The sequence below is a fragment of the Entelurus aequoreus genome, linkage group LG12 (assembly GCF_033978785.1).
Source record: "Entelurus aequoreus isolate RoL-2023_Sb linkage group LG12, RoL_Eaeq_v1.1, whole genome shotgun sequence".
NCBI classification, from domain to species: domain Eukaryota; kingdom Metazoa; phylum Chordata; class Actinopteri; order Syngnathiformes; family Syngnathidae; genus Entelurus; species Entelurus aequoreus.
Window position 1 is genome coordinate 16456164 of NC_084742.1, and position 12221 is coordinate 16468384.

General features: G+C 40.0%; 1 protein-coding gene across 5 annotated transcripts in view; it reads right to left on the reverse strand.

The window, feature by feature from the left end:
• The window catches only part of col7a1l (collagen type VII alpha 1-like), a 131587-nt gene that overhangs the window by 99805 nt on the left and 19561 nt on the right, over window positions 1-12221 (reverse strand). For all 5 annotated transcript variants that reach the window (XM_062064897.1, XM_062064898.1, XM_062064899.1 and 2 more), the window contains exon 2: window positions 4091-4175. The gene's annotated coding sequence lies outside the window, so the exon portion shown is untranslated. The remainder of the gene's footprint in view (window positions 1-4090; window positions 4176-12221) is intronic.

Here is a 12221-nt window from a genome sequence, read left to right on the forward strand (position 1 = left end):
CGCATGATTCTGAGGTGGCGCAGGCAGATTATCTCATTTAAAACCAATCAAACTCTATCAGAGAGCAGCACGGACGGCATATTAGCTGCCTTGCGGAGATGATTTGTGCAGATATGCTTTTAAATCGACTGTTATTAATATAGTGCAGTGGCACCTGAGTTTTTGTATGCTCTACTTTTTCCATGATTCGTTTTTATCTACAGCAATTTTCACTAAAAGTTTCCTGTCTCTCTTCCAGTGGGTGTCCCGACGACGCCTCCAGTGGGTCTTCCTGCGGCACCGCCAGCCCCGCAGCCCTTGCGACCTCCAGCTCGCCTTCCGTGGAAACGCCTGTATGGCGCTTGCCCTCCTTGCTTGCTATGGAGGCAGCCGTCTGGCGACCAAACATCTCCTACTCGTGGACCAAGAATGTGGCCGTTCCATTGACGGCCTTCACGCCATTGGCAGCGACGCCCAGAATTTAACGGCTGCCGGTGCGCCGCTGCAGATCGCGTGCACCTTCTTGTCGGCCACGGATACGGCTGTTCCATGGACGGTGGTTTACTTGCCACCACCATCTGATTCTTTCCCGCTGGCTGCGGGGACACATGGCCAGACGCCCCTCCTCCTAGTCCTCCCTCCTTTTCCCGAACATCCATAATCTGTTTTGTTGGGTGGGGGCATTCTGTCACGGCCAGTCACACCACCTTATTTTGAGTATTTCTGTATTTACCTGTGTGTAGTGTTTAGTTCCTGTACTGCGCTCTGATTTTGTAGTTTTCACTTCCTGTTCTCTCGTTTCCTGCAGTACCGCACCTGTTTTCGTTTTGTAATTAAGACTATTTAAGTTGTGTGGATGCTTTCTTTCTCGTCGGGACTTTGAATGTTCTTCATGTATTTTGAATGTGGATGCTTCTCCTGCGAGTAAGTTTTTGCTGTTCTCCAGCATTCCGCTTTGTTTTGTAACCTGATCAGTTTAGTTTCATTTAGCATAGCCTTTCCTGTGCTTTCAGAGCCTTTTTTGGTCTACTTATTAAATACCTTTTTACCTGCAAGCTGCCTCTTCCGCTTTCTGCATTTGGGACCACGCCAACAATCGCCGACATGTGACCTATGTATCACACCTTCTCAGTTATCGCACAGCGTAGCTAGTACATCTGTCTGTGTATCATTCTGCAGAATTGAGTGCCCAAACAATGAATCCCGCGCTTTGGTTACTCAGTCTCGGTGCTTTTTTGAGTGGTTTTTTTTTTTTTAAGTATGACTTCAAAATAATCCACCTTGGGACCAAAGACCAACACTTTGATAAAGAAGGTGAGAAACACTATTGAATTCAAGAAAGAAATCATAGCAAAGTACTAAGGTGGTGTCAATGTGACTCTCCCCTGCCCTCTGTCTTCTCTGGCCATCAAATGTAAAGTATTCATTTATCACTCGTTTGAATGTATTTCACATTGTTTTATGCATGTAAAACTATAAATATTCTCTACAAAATTATCTGTGTGTTTCCGACTTGTCTACATCAAAGAAAATCCCCCTATGACACAGCTTACCAATTGACTGGACTCTCACATTATCGATTAAAGGGGAACTGCACTTTTTTTTTAAAAATTTGCCTATCATTTAAAATCCTTAAGTAAAACAAGAAGACATGTTTTTCGTCTTTATACGAATTCTAACTGGTAAATAAATTCGAGCAAAAGTCGGTTTACAATAGAGTCAGTGGGAGGTGCTCTATTCTGATAGTGCTTAAAATTATCCAGACACTTCCATCAAGGTTATATATACACGCTGTAAGTATATATGTAATGTACAGGCACATTCATAATAACATGTAATATTTACATATTTTGCTCATTTTAAGCATACATTAATTTTACAAACATCACAACGTTCGCTTTTTCCTTGACTACTATTCACTGCAGACCAAATGAGCCACAACAAACGTAATAATACATCACTTACTGTACAATGTCTGCTCTCACTGGGATGCCGACAGATAGGATGTTGATATATTCCCGTTTGATGACTCATTGTCCTCGCTAAGAAAAAAATGGCATGAAACCAAGCGTCTTTTCGGGTATTTTTCGCCATCTCCGGATCTAAATTGGTTTTAACTAACTTTTCATCCTTTCACTACACAGGTGAGAGGTATGATTTAAAACTTTCAGGAGCTCCGAGGCAAGAAAGCAGCTTGCCAGCTGATGAGGTCAAGACAGCAGCATAAGTAAGTTAGCTCTATGTGACAATGCACTGCTAGAAATAGATCCTTAACATTGGTGTTTAATGGTTGGTTAATATTCAGGTCATAAAATGTAAAGGGAGTATTGCTGGCGGTTTTTGGATGGTTATTTAAAGGGCTTTATGGGTGGAATGGAGGACCGCTCATTGACTCCATTGTAAGCCGACTTTTATTTAGGGTTATTTACAAGTTAGAATGCCTTTAAAAAAAATGTTTTTTTTTAAAAAACGTGTTCTTTTATCTCTTATAAAGATTGTGAATTATAGGCCAAAAAAAAAGTGCAGTTCCCTGGGGGGTTCACCACCTGCGGCTCCTTCGCAAGGTTTCTTCTTTTTCCCAGTTGAGGCTTTTGAAGTTTTTCCTCGCACGGATGTGTGTTCAGATCAGGGAATGTATTTATGGTTTGTGAAGCCCTTTGAGGGACGGGCGGTTAAGAGCTATATAAATAATTTATGATTGATTGATTGATAAAATGTGTTTTGTGTTTTTGGGTGTGTGGAAGGGAATAACCACCTCCCAGGTTATTTAATTGCAGTCAAGTGGTTGTAAATCACTTAAAAAGTTCAGGAAATGTCAAAAATGGGAAAAACAAAAGGTCATTAGATTTTGGGGGTTATCCAGTTCATCATCTGGATTCAGGATTTTAAAAAAAAGATTCTTCATTCTCCGAGTACTTTTCAAGCTGAAACTGCATGACTTCTTATAAGAAAGTCTTCTGGTTTTCACACAGTTTGGTCCTTATCTGACCTTTTAGAACAAATTACAAGCTAAAACTGGGACTTGGGCATAGAACTATCCAACGTTTTTTTTCAGAGCTTGTATTCATCCAGAAAAGCATTTGTGAGGTCAGATGTCACTGGAGAGAGGGGCCAGTAGGTTAAGTAGTTGCAGACCAAACTTAACCAAGCATGAATTTATGGACCTTGCTCTTGTGCAGTTGGGAACATAAAAGGGTCTTAAACTGTCCCTACTTAATTGTAAATTTCTTGTAGGTCTGTCCTCTACTAATTTACTATAGTGCCACAATCACTGATTTGGGAGCGATGCCTGGAAATCCCATGCAGTCTTTGGAGTACGTGGCCTGACATACGTCTACTTGACAATTACAGCCAGAGCACATGCAGCAACATGTATACCGATGCATATCTGTCTCTGCATGTATCTGATTAGAACCAAATTTATGAATGCCGCCAAGCGCGGGGCAGCATTGCTTCAATATGCTGCAACAATTTTTCTTTGGTAAGTGTCTGTGGCGTGCATGCCATTTTAAAAGACACAATCACAGAAGTTGCCATTAATAACTGGAAGTGGTGCATTGTCCCACACGAAAGAACACTTGCAGTGAACAGCATACATCTGCCGGCATCTCCGGCCCGTGTGACATTTATCACAGCCCTTGAGAAGATTAAACAATATTACAAAATGAAGTTTACTGACTCATTTTCTCCCCTCTCTCACACACGGCCCGGCCCTGCAAGTGCAGCCGCACGTCAGCTATTTCTACATAATGGCATTTTCCACCTCGCCACCTCTCGGAATGGATTATCCCCGCGAGACGGTTAGCGGAGAAAAAAAAGGCAGCACACGAGACGCAGGCGACGCGAGTCTGGCGCGTGGGAGTAATTCAAATTTTCAAAGCCAAAAGCGGAAAGTTTTCAGGTGCAGCCAAGCACACAGAGACAAGGGCAAATCTTAGCATTAGTGCGGGCATGTAAGTGCATCCTTCCACGCATGTTTCAATGATTACAATCACAACAAGTGTCATGAAAACAAGCTTTAACCACGCAGTGCTCAGGAGATTATCGCATTAGACTCTACTGCATAAAAAAAGGGCAGCAACGGTTTGATCAAGGCCTTTTGCATTCTCACCTACGTCTCCAATCAAGACTTCAAGAAGTTCATCAGAATAATCCGGCCAGTGCAGGTGATGTTCATGGGGGGAAGGACCCAGCTCCTTAAAAGACAAAAATATTTTATATCCAAGTCCAGGCAAAAATTCCAGAACACAGGAATCTCATGCGTGGAGCAGGAGGTAGAATGAATGAATGACACTTGTTCTTTGGGCTTGGCTCCTGCACATAAAAGTTAGAGAAGAGTAAGGGTGGGGGCTCCTGCAACCTGTGGGCTCAGGAGGAAAGCCCAAGACAACACGAAAAGAAGACGAAGAAGAAGCGGGGGGGTGACTGGACTCTAAAGCAAACAACTTTCCTTAAATGAAAGGAATAAAAACTAATAATAAATCTCATTTTTACAAGCCCTTTTGGTTTGTTTTTTGTTGGGGTTGGACATGAGGTCACCTTAGGGAATGTGGTGACCAGTTTAATGGGCTTTGGCCAGCTGTCAGTGCTGACATGCTTGGAAAAATAACGTTTGTGTGGTCAAATCCTCCTGAGAGCCAGCATCCTCTTTGCAGTAGATGTTTGTGTTTTGCATAACAGGCCTCTTTTTTTTTTTTTTCCCTGAAATGTGTAACTCGGACAAAAGAAACAGAACCAAAAACAAATGTCCACTGCAGAGGACGCTGGTTTTCAGGAGGATGTATAAACACCTACTGAAAACAAAGGGCTGCAACTAAAATCATCGACTATCTTAACGATTAGTCGACTAATCATATTATAAAGCCTACAGCAAAAGTTAGTTTGTTTTGTTCTTTGTTCTTTATTTCATATATGATCTGTTTTTAATAGTTTTTAATTGACAATATTGCAGTGCAGTGTACCCTCGCCATTGCAGAGCAGATTTTAAAGTACCATCGAGTACATAGACATTTGAGCACACATTGTTAAAATTACATCGTTTTAGAGCATATAACATGTTTTAATAGCATAGAAAATGTTTATAAAATTGTGTGAAAGCTGTGTGGAGGAAGACAAGTGGCTACTCTGTAGCAACTAATGGGGATCCATTCAAACAGGGGTGTCAAACGTACGACCCGCGGGGCTGATAGGGTGAAGGTTTAATCCCGCTCACAAAATCAGTTTGCTAAAAATTAGCTGCATTTTTTTAAATGAAAGAAACCGCTGTTCTGAATGTGTCCACTGGATGTCGCAATAGCTATTCAAGTGTAACCCACTTTAAGCGCACTCTGGATTGGGTGCCGCTACTCCAATCAGCGCAGGTGCAAGCAATCAGCTGCTCCTGTTGTGGCTGGCAGCAGATGGCGGCAGACCGACGCACAACACCTTCTTTCATTGTAAATTATCCACTCAACGGATAAAATAACGAAACAGTAAAATGCAAAGACTCAAGTCAACATGACCCTCATCTTTGTTGTTAGATTTCTGTGCAGCGCTCGCAATTGGTTGAATGCACCATGAACTCCATTGTAAAAATGTGTGTTTTTACATTTGTTGTGTTTTTTCAATTTTATTTTATGCTTAAATCTACTATGTTCACATTGGTTAAGTTTGTAGTTATGTTACCTTGATTTTGGCTATGGTGTCATTTTAAAAAATTGTTTTGTTTATATTATAATTGTAATATTTGAATAATGATAAATTAATGTGTTGTGGCAGGTGTGGATTTCACTGATGCGGCGGTTCAGAGAAACACTTAATTGCTTTTCTAAACATTTTCAATTGTGAACTGCGAACATGAGAATCCTAAACAGGAAGTGCTTAAAGTTTGATGGCTCAGGGAAAAAAACTGGGTCAAACTCTTAGTTACTTTTGTTCTTGAATGATGTTTTTGAATCTGCACCAATTTTTTCTCAGACTTTTCAACAAACTTGAAGTTTTATGCCTCTAGGATTTGTTGTAATATGTACATTTTCAGAATGTGCTTGTTCTATTTTGGGCCAAAGTAAAACAATTAAAATAATCTGAAGTTGTCTTTTATTTTAAATTTTAATGCCATGATAGATTTTCCTCCATGCGGCCCCTGAGCTAAAATGAGTTTGACACCACTGATTTAAACAAATAAACAACAATGCAGTGGCTCTAATTTAGCCATTGGCTTTTTGATTTAGCCTGAAATATTTTAGGCGTGTTCTAACTAGCAATAAAGACAATAAAGATGACGACTTCATTTAGAGGTATTAATTTGTACTGAAACCGTGCTGATCATTAGGCAAACATTAAAATAACTCTTACTAGACTTTTGTACATTTTAAAGCAAGGACAGGCAGAGTGATGATCAAAAACAAAGTATCAATTGGTATGTAAATAAAGGACTGTCAAAAAATAGCAGCAATAAAAACAAACAACAAAACAACAACAAAGCTATCTAGTGTAGTTTCTTCATAAAGAAAATAACATTTTGTAATGATGATGTGTTTAGAAAACTGCACATACGTACATAGACAAAGTTTAGCTGACAGACTTTGGCTAATGATAGTTAAATCTAGTTTTCACACAAGTCTGTCTCCCTTTTTTCTCAACGAGCTTGCTAACAAACTATTTTACTGAGGAGAGTCGGAGATCGCGTTGGCGAATAATTTTATTATCGATTTTTGTCAACCTCGGCAAATCGTTGCACTCCTAGTGAGCAGAATGATGTATTATATTATGTTGCAGTGATCTAGCAACGTAAAAGCGGGTCTTATTTGGCTATCTTGCCTCTAGGCCAGTGGTTCTTAACCTGGGTTCGATCGAACCCTAGGGGTTTTGGTGAGTCGGCCTCAGGGGTTCGGCGGAGGTCAAAACACACCCGACTCATCGTGTAAATAAAAACTTCTCCCTATCGGCGTATCATGGATACGGCAACAGCAGAAGTCAGACTGATTTGCAGGTGTGTAATTTGTTGTGAGTTTATGCACTGTGTTGGTTTTGTTGTTTGAACAAGGTGATGTTCATGCACGGTTCATTTTGTGCACCAGTAAAAAAAACATGGTAACACTTTAATATGGGGAACATATTCACCATTAATTAGTTGCTTATTAACATGCAAATTAGTAACATATTGGCTCTAAACTAGTATTATTAAGTACTTTTTTTTTCTTTTTTTTTTAAAATTCTTTTTATAATGTCCTGCCCAGCTTCTCGGGCAAATCATATAGCAGATGTAGATGCCCATATCGGCTGTTCAGATTTACTTTACAAAAGAGAAGTGTAGGATACTTCTCTTGTTGCCTTACTTGTATTTTGACTTTATTAAATGTATTTATATTATCATTTGGTGCAGCCGGGTCGGAGCAGGAGGGGATAGAAAGAGAGAAAAAGGAAGACAGAGGGGGGAATTGTGGGGACAAGAGGGGGATTAGACAGAGAGACAAAAACAACAACAGCAAACACAACGAGAACAACAACAACAACAGAGCAACATCAGCAAATACGACATGTACAAATATGATGGTAAAAGTAATAGCAAATAAGCAGTTAGCGAAAATTTAAAAAAAAATATACAGAAATGACAATGAGCATTATTACACTAAAAATGGAGCAATATGAATACCAATAGAAATAGTGCTATTGATAATAAACAATACCAGTACTTTACCTTTATTATCAACAATACAATTGTTCAAATGCAACAATACATATATGTAATGATAACTTGAGATACGAAAGAATGCAGAAAAATGGAGGGGAAGAAAGAGAAGCAACCTTAACCTTGTAGATTGTTATAGTAACAATAGGTTAAGCTTTGTCAGTGTGCCATGTGTTATACCCAGTTTACCCTAGGGCAACATTATTAAGTACTTATTAATGGCTTATTCGGCATGGCCTTATTATAAGCTAACCCTCTAAGCCTGGCCCTAACCCTCTAACCCTAACCCTAACCAAATAACTCTAAATTAAGTCTTTGTTATGTAGAATATGTTCCCCATACTAAAGTGTTATCAAAAACATATACTTTGTCTTGAATTTGAAAAAAAAAAAAACATTTTATTTTTCACTAAAGAAGGGTTCGGTGAATGCGCATATGAAACCGGTGGGGTTAGGTACCTCCAACAAGGTTAAGAACCACTGCTCTAGGCAGTCTGAGATACCCCGTCGCTAACCTTCTGCGCATCAAAAGAGACGTTCAAGAGAGCGGACGAGTGGTCCTGGACTGCTTCCACTGGACCGTCAAAGGGGACATCACGGGGCTGTAATGCGTGTTGGTGTTCTCCCCTGGAGCCGCAATAGTGCTATAAAGCCGTGACAACATAAACACTGGTATTTCTAAACACTTCCATGCGTTTTGGCTTAGTCTGTTTGGCAAACAATTGAGGAGACTGAAAAAAGGCCTCTGTGCGTAGACACAAGAGTTGCAGCATGGAACCTGTTGGAAGTGTTCATACGGAGAGTGGGATATTAACCGAGCGATTCAGAGCTAATAGCACTGTTTGCTCCGAGTGGGCCTAAATTCAATTCCCCCCACAGCAAATACACTACTACGCTGCCTCCCCAGTGATAAGAAGTGGCGGCACATTTTGATTAAATTCACGCCGCGAGCTAACATGAAAACAATCATGTGCGTTGGGAGTGAAGAGAAACAAAAAGGAACCGAGGTGAAGGGAAGGAAAAGTAGGAAAATAGTGCAATAAATCGGTAAAGCCACAGGGAGTGGAGAATGAAGGGTGTGTAAGTTTGGAGGCTTCCGAGTGGGAGGTGCATTGGGAATACACATTGCAGACAACAACATCAACATGTATCATTTCTTTGTGTGGATGTGATTTGTTATAGCAGGAAAACCTAAGAAGGCTCAACTTAGCTGGGTGAACGTCCATCCGTCCATCCATTTTCTACCGCTTGTCCCTTTCGGGGTCGCGGGGGGTGCTGGAGCCTATCTCAGCTGCATTCGGGCAGAAGGCGGGGTACACCCTGGACAAGTCGCCACCTCATCACAGGGCCAACACAAGACAGACAGACAACATTCACACTCACATCCACACACTAGGGACCATTAATGTTGCCAATCAACCTATCCCCAGGTGCATGTCTTTGGAGGTGGGAGGAAGCCAGAGTACCACATCAAGGTCTATTTTAAAAGGACCTATGACGTTCTAACACTACAGCTGGTTAATGATCCACAAACCTGAGAACAATATTCCCTCCCTCAATATGCCCTCCTATCCTGTCTATACGCCCACCACCTCAGAAAAACAGCTCTGTAAAAATAGCAGGCTTCGCAACACATCTCAAATTAAAGTCTATCCATCAATTAACCATCAAGTCATTTTGTTTGTATTCAGCGAATATGCAAACCCGGCATGATGTTGCTGTATAAATGTGACGGTAATGTTAGCATGTAGCTCACAAAGCTATGCTATTGTTGCTAACATTTGGGTCCTCCTGTTCTACCCTTTAATGTTATGTGTAGAGATGGGTATAGAATTCAGTACTTTTTATCAGTACCGATTGATTGATTTAAAAAAGGAAAGACATCAACTCGGCCTTATGGCAATTGTAAAAAAAAAAAAAAAAAACATTTTAAAAAACCCTGACTAGAGACAGTGATTTGAATCAGCCCTGAAATCTAATAATTTGTTCTATATCCCATTTTTGACATTTCCTGAAAGTTTTATCAAAATCCGCCCATAACTTTTTGAGTTATATTGCTAACAAACAAACGCTAGCGATTACATAACTTCCTGGTGGAGGTCATTAATGGAAGGATAAATGAAATTATAATGGGTTTTTTTTTTTCTTCGTCTTTTGTTTCCAAACAGGCTGCAAGAGAATTCAATCTATGAATTAAAAGGAGTGAACCCTCTTGTCAGTTATCCACTCTCTTTTTTTTGTGGGTCAAAGCAAGGCCATACAGTGCAGCATCGTGACATAAAGTACCGGTAATGTATGTAACAGAACTGATCCGGATCATCCCCAAAATCAAATCACTTATTGTCAGAATAATTGTATCTAAGTTATCACTGGCTGTTTACGACCCCCGTTCCTTAGAAACAGCTGTTGCCATGTAATCAGGGAAAGTCAAAATAAAAGAGAGTACAATCTTTCGTCAGCGCGTGATGGAGACTGTGCAATAGTACAGCCCAGACGTTTCTCCTCAATTGAGCCACATTTAATTCTGTCTCTGTTTAATTCCTTGCTTCTTGTCTTGTTTAATAGATGTCATCAGTGTTTGAACCTGACACTTATTCTGATCTCATTTCTGACGTTTACTGAAAGTTTTAGCAAAATCCACCCATAACTTTTTTGAGTTACAGAATTCCGTCAGTATGACCGGCTACTGATTCATGTAACATTAAAAAGGTACCTTATTTTGCCTCCCCTGAAAGCACGTCACTACTATATAATACTTGCAAATGAGACTCAGAAAACAATTTTTTTTTTCCCTCAAATCCTCAGTGTTTTGTTATTATGTGTGTGCGTGCGTGCTTGCGTGTGTTTCCATTGCAGTTTTACGCAAAATAAAAGCGACATTTCTACAAATATTTAAGTACATTTGCGACTTATAGGTGTTTCCATTAAAGGGTGTTTTGCGTCGTGAGCCGTAATTCTAATAAATTCTCATCTCGCGAGACTCCACTTTGAGGAATATATTGCAGCCACCGCTGTTGCCGTGATGTCAATAAATGACGAAGGCAGCGGGTGGTCGCTCAAAGGCAACGTCCCTACAGCCACTTAGACACTTGTCCGGGCATGTGGGTTTCTCAACCACCTCATAAGAGCGCAAATATGTTTTTGCAATATTTGAGAGGTTTTTCGAAATATGGGTGTTTCCATGACCAGTTTTTATTGCGATATTCAGGTATTGCACATTTCTAGGGGTAATGGAAACACAGCTTGTGAATGTGTTTGTGTGTTTTCTTCTCTTATTGTTATTTATGTTTGTTTTGTTTCATACAGCACTTTGTGTTTGCCACTTGCCTGTGCATTAAAAGTTGTATATCAATAAAGTTTGATTTGAAGATATAACAACTGGACAGCACAGTTATCAGTATATGGATAAGCTCAATGTTAAAATACAAAAAAAAACATTACATTTAATTAAAAAAACAATCAACATTTATGTGAACACACACAATTGTACCACAAATGTTAAAGGTGCCCATCCCTCGTTACATTGTTTTACGATATACCTGTGAAGCGGTAGAAAATGGATGGATGGATGGATAGTACAAATTGGATAAAGTGGACAATAGCCTTTTTGGAGACACACAGAAATAGAAACAGTGGACAAACACAGCTCATTAGCCTTAAAGCTACAGACACAGACGTACTAAAACACTTTATAAATATAATCCATTATTATTATTATCAAAGTGTTTGGTAACACTTTAGTATGGGGAACATATTCACCATTGATTACTTGCTTATTAAAGTAACAAAGACTTAATTTAGAGTTATTTGGGGATAGGTTGATTAGCAACACTAAATTGGCCCTGGTGTGTGAATGTGAGTGTGAATGTTGTCTGTCTATCTGTGTTGGCCCTGTGATGAGGTAGCGACTTGTCCAGGGTGTACCCCGCCTTCCGCTCGAATGCAGCTGAGATATGCTCCAGCACCCCCCGCGACCCCAAAAAGGGACAAGCGGTAGAAAATGGATGGATGGACATGAGGGGAACATATAAGGGTTAGGGTTACTAATAAGTAATAATTCTGAGGTTATTGAGGGAAGACTTTTGATTGATTGATTGAGACTTTTATTAGTAGGTTGCACAGTGAAGTACATATTCCGTACAATTGACCACTAAATGGTAACACCCGAATAAGTTTTTCAACTTGTTTAAGTCGGGGTCCACTTAAATTGATTCATGATACAGATATATACTATCATATATACTATCATCATAATACAGTCATCACACAAGATAATCACATTGAATTATTTACATTATTTACAATCAGGAGTGTGGAGGGGGGGTGGGGGGGGGGGGGATATGGACATCAAGTAGTGGACATAGAGAGAGAGAGAGAGAGAGAGAGAGAGAGAGAGAGATCAGAAGGCATAAGAAAAAGAATCTGCATTTGATTGTTTACATTTGATTATTAGCAATCCGGGGAGGGTGTTAGTTTAGGGTTGTAGCTGCCTGGAGGTGAACTTTTATAGCGGTTTTGAAGGAGGATAGAGATGCCCTTTCTTTTATACCTGTTGGGAGCGCATTCCACATTGA